At 47.2% G+C, this 7,356-nt stretch overlaps 1 long non-coding RNA gene across 1 annotated transcript; it reads left to right on the top strand.

The window, feature by feature from the left end:
* Positions 1 to 2,729: 2,729 nt before the first annotated feature.
* On the top strand, positions 2,730 to 6,024 carry LOC127311377 (uncharacterized). Its single transcript, XR_007857691.2, has 2 exons — positions 2,730 to 3,039; positions 4,408 to 6,024. It is a non-coding gene; the product is annotated as an uncharacterized lncRNA (long non-coding RNA).
* The last annotated feature ends 1,332 nt before the right edge of the window (positions 6,025 to 7,356 follow it).

Below are 7,356 nucleotides of genomic sequence, written 5' to 3'. Positions count from 1 at the left end.
GACAATACTTCGTCTCGAGCTTCGTCGAGTGCGTCGACGTTGTCTTCCAGTGCTTTCCTGGAAACTTCTTCGTTATACTCTGTGACTCTGGGGGAGTCGTGCTCTATTTCTATCGGCAGCACTGCCTCTGCTCCGTGGACAAGGAAAAACGGGGTCTCCTGTGTTGCTGTATTTGGTGTTGTTCGGATGCTCCATAACACACTTGGTAACTCTTCTGGTCAGGTATGTCGAGCTTTTTCCAGTGGTCCTAACAAGCGTTTCTTGATGCCGTTGCAGATGATACCGTTGGCTTTCTCGACTTGACCATTGGTTTGAGGATGTGCAATTTGATGCCTACCTCTGCACAGTACGCCTTGAACTCCTTTGACGTAAAGTTACTGCCATTGTCTGTGACGATGCTGTGAGGTACTCCAAATCGAAAAACGATGTCCTTCACGAACTTTATTGTTATTGCTGCATCTGGAGAATTTATCGGCTTTGCTTCTATCCACTTGGTGAATTTGTCGACAACAACCAACATGTACTCGTATCCTCCTGGCGAAGCTTTGTGTAATTTTCCCACCATATCGAGACCCCATTGAGCGAAAGGCCAAGATAAGGGTATTGGCATTAATTCTGCTGCCGGAGAGTGAGGTTTTGAGACAAATCTCTGACATGCGTCACAAGTTCGTACTATCTCCTTCGCATCCTCAATTGCTGTCAACCAGTAGAATCCTGCTCGAAAAACTTTGGTTGCAATAGCTCGACTGCTCGCGTGGTGGCCACATACTCCTTCGTGTACGTCCTTCAGAATTATCCTTCCTTCTTCGGGTGCGACGCATCGTTGTAACACACCCGAGATACTGCGTTTGTACAACTCTCCTTTGACCACCGTGAAAGCTTTGGATCGCCTAATAACTTGCCTTGCTTCAACTGGATCATCGGGTATTGTCTTTCTTAGGATGTATGATATGTACGCTTGCATCCATGGGATTTGTACCATCAGTACTAGATCCTGTTCCTCGTCTTCTTCTTCCAATGCTTCTTTCACAGCCCCCGAGGGTTTCTCGCTCTTCTCCTTCTTTGTTGGTTTCTTCGGCTTCGTGGACCTCTCTGTTATTTCTTCCCAGAACACACCTGGGGGAATTGCGAGGCACTACGACCCGATGTTTGCGAGAACGTCGGCTTCATCATTGGTCAACCTGCTGATATGGTTTACCTCGCATCCATCAAACAGTTTATCCAGCTCATTATACATCTCTTTGTACGCCACCATGCTATCATTGACCGCATCGCATTGGTTCATGACTTGCTGAGCTACCAATTGTGAGTCGCCAAATATTTTTAGTCGAGTTGCGCCGCAGGCTTTCGCCATCTTCATCCCATGTATAAGGGCTTCATATTCTGCCTCATTATTAGATGCGTTTGGGAACGTCATCCGCAGGACGTACTTCAATTTGTCGCCTTCAGGTGATATGAGTATTACCCCTGCTCCAGCTCCTTCTAACCTTTTGGACCCGTCGAAGTTCATAGTCCAGGTTCTCGATAAATCCGGAGGTCCTGTATTTTGCAACTCCATCCACTGTGCGATGAAGTCTGGTAGAATTTGTGACTTTATTGCCTTTCTTTTTTCATACGTGATGTCCCGAGGAGAAAGTTCTATTCCCCAAAGGGAGACACGGCCTGTGGCTTCTGGATTGTTGAGTATGTTGGATAAAGGCGCCTCATTGACCACTATTATCGGATGCGCCGAAAAATAGTGGCGCAACTTTCTTGCGGTTGTGAATACTCCATATGCTAGCTTTTGGTACTGCGGGTACCTCTGTTTTGAAGGCGATAATACTTCGCTGATGAAATATACTGGCCTCTGCACTCCATGGAGTTTTCCTTCTTCTTCTCTTTCGACAACTAGCGCTGTGCTGATCACCTGAGGTGTAGCCGCAATATATAACAGGAGCGGTTCTTTCTCTTTTGGCGCTACTAGAATTGGTGGTGTCGAAATTTTCCGCTTGAGGTCCTCGAAGGCCCTATCTGCATCTTCGTTCCATTGGAACTTCTCTCCTTGTTTGATTAAGGCGTAGAATGGTAACGCCTTTTCTCCCAGCCTGGCGACGAATCTGCTTAAAGCTGCGACTCGCCCAGTTAGCTGCTGTATTTCCTTCAACTTTGTTGGCTTCTGATGTCTACGCCCCCCCTCCTTTTCCTGTAGACAGTGTTGGGCCTCCAAGAGCAGAGGTTTGTAGAACAGCAGCAAGTTTTCCCTTAAGTGGATCACCTGTAACGGCCCCGGGTAGTACCCCCATTAGATTTGGTTGTTCATTTTTCTTTTGTGCATCATGCATCATATCATCCATGGTTTCACCAAATAAAATAAAATAAAATAAAACTATTTTATAAACCCAAAAATAATTTGTTTTCCGCTCATATGGTGTAAGAAACCCTCCTCTTTTCTTCCCTCTAGCAAAACTCTAACAAAACAACACTATTTTATTTTGAGTATCAAATATTTTGGCCGGCAGGCCCATCTCCTTTCTCTCCTTCTCACAGCAGCCCACCAAGTGGCCCAAGACCTTTTCTCACCGAAGTGGTGAGCTCCCTTTTCCTCGTCTACCTTTACACGGAGACGACGTGCTCCGTATCGGGCAATGGAGACCCCTGCAGCTCCACGTCGCCCTCCACCACCATCCACCGGCTCCCCTCCTCACTTTATATGCAGCAACACCAACTCCATACCTCCAACCCTAGCCCCATCTCCCTCTCTTCCTCTCCAAGCCGCCGCCACCCCGTCTCCATCTCCTCTCTGCGCCCGCAAAACCCTACCGAGCAACACCGGCGCCACCGTCTAGCCTGCGCCGCCGTCGCCATGGGCCACCTCGAGCTCACCTGAGCGCGGGAATGGGTTCCCCTCTGCGTTCTCTTCTTCCTGGACGTCGCCACGGAGCAGGACGCGCCAAGACCAGAGCAGCATCGCCAAGTTCTGCTCACCTACGCCCCGGCTACCTCTCCTTTCTCGTCGCCAACGACCTCCTCCGCCCTCCTACCTCATGGGCTACCACCAGGGTGAGCACACCTACCCCCTGCATGCATCTAACGCCTCTGCATCGACGATCTTGAGAGGATCTGAGCGAGATCGAGCGAAAACGAGATAAAAGTGTTCCTTTTCATCTGCTTCACGGTGCCATCTTCCGATGATCATCGCCGGCGATCCTGTCCACCTCAGCACTCGTTCTTGGTACCGCTGGATGCCCCGCATCTCCCTCTTTCTCTTCGTCCTTGAATCACTCAAATCGGCGCAGAAACGGCGACGCCATCTTCTTCCAAAGATTGGTCCAGAAACGTTTTTTTTCAGATTCGCTGCTCGTCGCCGTGTCGCAGACTCGTCTTCCGGCGGTCACCGCCGTCGCCACGGTGCACCAAATCCACCCAAACCACCTCCATTCGAAACTTGGTATCTTCCTCGTACTCAAATACATCAAATACTCACCCATATCTGCCCATTTTCGTCGCGGCAACAACTTTAAATTCCGTGCAGAAACGAATCTACAGAAAACCCGGCGCTGTCGATCTTCAGTTTCGAGTGGTCAAATTCAGTTATCCACGGCGCACACTTCAGATTGTTTGAACCCTGTACTTGTACAAATCCCGTACACCAGCCCTCTGGCACCATCTTTGCTCCTCACGCACGCGGCCGCGTTTCATCTCCATGCACACGTACACCACACACTGCACGCCACGGGCACGTTTGCTGCTGCTTGCTCGCTGGCCACGCACTCCCCATCACGCGCTACTCTGCGTTGCTAATTCCAGTCGCCATCTTCGTTTCTCCACAGACGCGCGCAACAGTATTCAGTTTCTCAGTCAAGTGTGCCTCCGTCAGATACGGTTCAGAGTAGCACGATCCTATTTCCTTGCCACAATCAGAACAGTAGCCCAGTGGCCTGCTCGTTGCTCTTCCATCCCTGTCTATTTCTTTCTTTCTCTTATTTTGTTATATATACAAATCTGTTACTACTACTATTTGGATACTAATTCAAATGCGAATGTTTTGTTTATGAACTTTGATCAGAAAAATACAAGGAATTTGAATATGACATCCATATGCTTGTTTGCATTTCGCATCATGTCATATCATTGTAGTTTGCATCGCACCTAATAATTAAACGCGGAGTATTTGGAAATTACCGGCTACGGTTCCTCGCTCCGATTAAAATTGAAGTAGCGCACCCTTTCTATGTTATGCCATGCTAATCAACCCTTAAATTTGCCGGTAGAAAATGCAACTACAACCTAATTTGTTTGTCCGGGGTTCCGACTCCGATTAATTGAATAAGTTGCATCGCATCATAATTGCCATGTCATGCATATCATATCATGATCATGCCGATTCTTTTGCCGTAGTAGTAAGATTTACATCCGTTATTTGTCCAGCATTTGCTTCTTCCCGGATAGGATCACGAAGTGGTGTTGTGAGATACGACAAGTTCTTCAACAACTTTTCACAGGCGAGCCCTCTCTCTTCACCTATTATACACTCTCCCTCGCATTGCTATCCTTATGTTGCGCTTCTTTATCGAGTCACGTGTCCTATTCCACTTGTTTACCATAATAATCATATATGTATCATTCCTTACCCATAGCCGTTGCTTGATGTTTGAGCCTTGCGAGTCGTAGGCGTGTTTAGGCTCTGTTATTTATCTCGATCTGTTATCGGGATATGTTGGGTTGTTGGGAGGTTATCACATGCTATATCAGTTGTTGGAGATACACATGCTTTATTTATTGTTAACAACTAAAATTGTAAGCAGAGGCATCTGTGAGCCCCTTTGCGAAAGCATCGGAACTTTGACTTGCTAATGTCCCCTAGGACCCGAGTTCTTGTTATCTGTTCCGAGATTGAGCGCTCTACCCATGCGTGGGGACGATTATTGGGACCCCCCCTCACCCATTACCTTTTCTCAAGTCAGTTGAAAAGGGGGCCACAACCTTGGTTTTATTTGCCTATGCCATGTATGCCATGCTTTACTTCCTGTTGCCTTCGGGTGTTTACTTCATGTTGCCTTCGGGTGTTTATATTCTGTACTGTACCCCGCGGGACGTTTAGCGAAGCGTGTGGTTTGCACGCCTAGCCGCCGACGCAAACCCTGAGTCCGTCTCGGAGTACGGCCGGACTTCGTCACGGGTAGCTTAGTCGGGTGGCCCCCCTAGACTTTCTTGTTGAACTGGGAACGGTCTTGTTGTGAGACATCCACCTGTCGTAAGTGGGTCGAGCATGCGTATGGTTACATTTGGGCAACCCCTGCAGGGTGTACATCTTATCGATAAGCCGTGTCCGCGGTTATGGACGACTTGGAATTGTATAGCTTGATCATAGAACAACTTACACCTTATACTTGTTGTTAACAATCTAATAATAACTTGCGTAGTAATATAGCATTACTACAACCGATACCTAATAAAACTTGTCCACCGTTGAGTGCCTTTTACATTGCCTCTTCGCAATTGTTGGAGGGGATATGTGTAATCGGCTGGGTTATGTTTGTGTAGTATTTATCTGTTACCTTGTGCGCTCTCTTATCTTATCTGATTAGACGGATGTTGTAGCGTGTCTCTATTGGTTATAGTTTTGCTGCCGCTAAACCTACCATATAGCCCCCGGCGATATATATATTATACTCGCCCGGCGAGCATAGCCATTTCTAGTCTTGCTAAGTACGTGCCGGAGTTCGTTCCTTGGTACTTACTCTCGCCTTTTCCCCTTTCTCTTTTGCTTCCTCCCTCTTGTCGGCAACCGATGGCCCGACTTTGACAGGTACAAGATGACGACGTTAGCAAGGTTACCCTTCCGGCTTGGCCTGGGCAGGGTTATGGACGCCACTGGTTATCTTCAGGACTCTTAGTCCAATTTGTATCTTGTCCGTACCCGGACGTATTCAATCTTCTGTATGAGTTGGATCTTTGTATTGTATATTTGTATCTTGACTCGTTGGAGTCGTTGTTATAATATATGTATCTTGTGGGCTCTATTGTAATCCTGTTGTAATGTTACCGCTCGTGTTAATTCCTCTGGCATCACGTGTGTGATTCGTCGCACACGTCGTGTCGGAGGGCGTCTCTGAATCGATATCGTGCGGATTTCGGCGGGTTCGCTGGAATCCTCATGGTACCGGTTCCGGGGCGTCACATCACCCAAGGTTTATCGAACTCAGGGAGGAAGAGGTCAAAGATATCGCTCTCATGCAACCCTGCAACCACAAAGCAAGAAGTCTCTTGTGTCCCCAACACACCAAATAGGTGCACTAGTTCGGCGAAGAGATAGTGAAATACAGGTGGTATGAATAAGTAGCAACGGCACCAGAAAAGTGCTTTGCCCAGGACAGTAAACAAGCAGTAGTAACGCAGTAAAACAGTAAACAAGCAGCGATAGCGATCTTAGGAACAAGGCCTAGGGATCAGACTTTCACTAGTGGACACTCTCAACATTGATCACATAACAGAATAGATAAATGCATACTCTACACTCTCTTGTTGGATGATGAACACCATTGCGTAGGATTACACGAACCCTCAATGCCGGAGTTAACAAGCTCCACAATTCAATGTTCATATTTAAATAACCTTAGAGTGCATGACAGATAAACACGACTAAACCAAGTACTAACATAGCATGCACACTGTCACCTTCACACTATGTAGGAGGAATAGATCACATCAATACCATCATAGCAATAGTTAACTTCGTAATCTACAAGAGATCACAATCATAGCCTACGCCAAGTACTACACGATGCACACACTGTCACCATTACACCGTGCAGGAGGAATAAACTACTTTAATAACATCACTAGAGTAGCACACAGATAAATTGTGATACAAAACACAATGCAATCATAAAGGGATATAAATAAGCACTTCACTATGCCATTCATAACAGCGAATAAGTATTCTGTGAAATATAGCCTAAGAGACCCACACGGTGCACACACTGTCACCTTTACACACGTGGGACAAGGAGTCTCCGGAGATCACATAAGTAAAACCCACTTGACTAGCATAATGACATCTAGATTACAAGCATCATCATATGAATCTCAATCATGTAAGGCAGCTCATGAGATTATTGTATTGAAGTACATAGGAGAGAGGTGAACCACATAGCTACCGGTACAGCCCTTAGCCTCGATGGAGAACTACTCCCTCCTCATGGGAGACAGCAGCGTTGATGAAGATGGCGGTGGTGTCGATGGAGAAGCCTTCCGGGGGCACTTCCCCGTCCCGGCGGCGTGCCGGAACAGAGACTCCTGTCCCCCAGATCTTGGCTTCGCGATGGCGGTGGCTCTGGAAGGTTTCTCGTACCGTGGCTTTTTTTTCGTATCGAG

This window comes from Lolium perenne, chromosome 7 (assembly GCF_019359855.2).
Source record: "Lolium perenne isolate Kyuss_39 chromosome 7, Kyuss_2.0, whole genome shotgun sequence".
NCBI classification, from domain to species: domain Eukaryota; kingdom Viridiplantae; phylum Streptophyta; class Magnoliopsida; order Poales; family Poaceae; genus Lolium; species Lolium perenne.
Note: the sequence above shows the minus strand (reverse complement) of the source record. Positions and strands in the feature narration are given on the sequence as shown.